This window comes from Kryptolebias marmoratus, linkage group LG14, assembly GCF_001649575.2.
Source record: "Kryptolebias marmoratus isolate JLee-2015 linkage group LG14, ASM164957v2, whole genome shotgun sequence".
NCBI classification, from domain to species: Eukaryota; Metazoa; Chordata; class Actinopteri; order Cyprinodontiformes; family Rivulidae; genus Kryptolebias; species Kryptolebias marmoratus.
The window spans coordinates 17319611-17321644 of NC_051443.1; positions in this window are offsets into that span (position 1 = coordinate 17319611).

The following is a 2034-nucleotide window of genomic DNA, read 5'->3' on the forward strand; positions in this document are numbered from 1 at the left end:
TTATTAAAATCCATTTAGTGGTTCATAAGAATATTTGCTAACAAACAAACAGGGTTGACTGCAGCAGTTAATGCTGAAGTTTTAGGCAAAGATCTTCTGCAACCATTAGTACTTGGAGTATGTGTTGGGAATGATTCTCAGCTACTAAAACACCAAAATTGAGCTCAAGATCTGTAAAATTGATGTGGTTATAATCACTTTTGTGTTTTTAAGGTGAATTGGGTGTGGTGACCATCTTGAATGGGGTTGGCTCCAAATGTTGATCAGTTGTAGATGGATATCCAGTGGTTATTTCCAGAAAGTTTAATTAAGATCCATCCAGGGGTAAACAATAAAAAAGGAGTTCTAAACTTTAAATGCTTTGCTAAATTTTCCCAACATCTGGATTTGGAGAAAAAGTTGTAGTTTTACAATTTTAAAAGAGAGAAGAATAATGTTAGGTATGATGGTGATTGCATCCAGTCAGGTATAAAAGTCTGTAATTAATTCTCCCTCAATAATTGTTGTGCAACTCACCATCTTTTGAATAGCTTTATCAGAATCAGTGACAAAGTGAAGGTGCAAGGGCAGCGAACAGTCCAGATGGGTCGACTCTAATTTATAATCACAGGTTCCTGCCTAATCCAATCATCACATATTCATCTGCAGTATACCATCCACCACCTCTGTGACGCCCCACATGTACTCAATATTCTCTCTCTTCAGGTTTGAACAGCTGTCCCCGCATGTGATACCAAAATTTATGCACGTCACGTACTGTACATACGGAGAGAAATAGTCAAATTTAGGAGGTTTTCAGTCGTTTCAGTCGGTCTGAATTAAGATCTTTCGTCTTCTTGCAATGCAAAACCCACATTTTACATTCAGGATCTTTGATTTGGAATATAAACGCACCAGGTAATTTAGAGCTTGGAGGTCATAAATAATTCTGTTACAGACTCAAATTTCTAATAAGGTCATAGCGGTGGACCTGAATCCGTAAAATCTGCAACTAAAAGACTCCTAATAAAACAATTCGGATACTTTTATCAGCGAGCCCACTCATGACCTTTCTTTGTAGTGTCGTTCCTTCATCATGTTCAGCTGGAAACGCTCCTCATTTTGTGTCATTTAGTGAACATTATGGGGTAATAAGTATTCATTCCCTGCACATGGGAATGTAATTATACAGGCAAATAAGACCGGACAAAGGTTAAAGCTTTGAGAATCACTTCCACACACCGGAGTTAAGCCCCCCCTGCTTAACAAGAAGGCCGACATGTCCTTCTCTAAAAAGCATTTTAAACAAGGGTATCAAGGTGATTCATCTTCAGGACAAACTAATAGAACAATGTCACGAGCGAGCAGAAATCCTATTCTGTTTGCAGAAAAACACATTAAATAAAGTTACGACCAGGGTAAATTCTGGTCAGTTAATTGGTTGTATTCTGATTTATAATTTAGAAAAACTGTGGCCAGTTTCTCCGTGTTCTCACTTCATAATTAAGCTGAACATGCAGAGATATAAGAGTAGATTCTGCCTGTGAAAGGACGGCTTGTCCTGCATTTACAGATCATGTACCGCATTATGATTTCCTGCATGTCTGGAGGTGTAAATATAACTTGTTTATGCCTCAGACTAAAATTGACATGAGAAGAAAAATGAGTGTGGCATTTGTTTGTGTACAGAACAAGACTTTTAAGGTCAGTAATGTTTGTCTACAGGTCTTGGTGAATTAAATGCACAGAATTTATAGCTTTTTTAACTTTGTTAAAGTTCTACTAAGAACTTTGCGACATCCCTCTCACTCACTCCCTTTTCTTTGCAGATTTGTTGTGAGGATCTGGGTTTTGGTTCCGCCCTCTGGGCGGCGCCACTAATTATTGTTCCACAGGTGTTCTTCATACCACTGATGAGACCAGCCAGGATTTAAGCAGCAGGCGGTGATCAGACCTTCGCTGGAGCATCGAACCTACTGGGTTAGATTCTCCGCCTCAGCGTCTAACCTGAACTCTAGCTCCTAGTGTTAACCACGTTCTTTGTTGTTGCCTGTG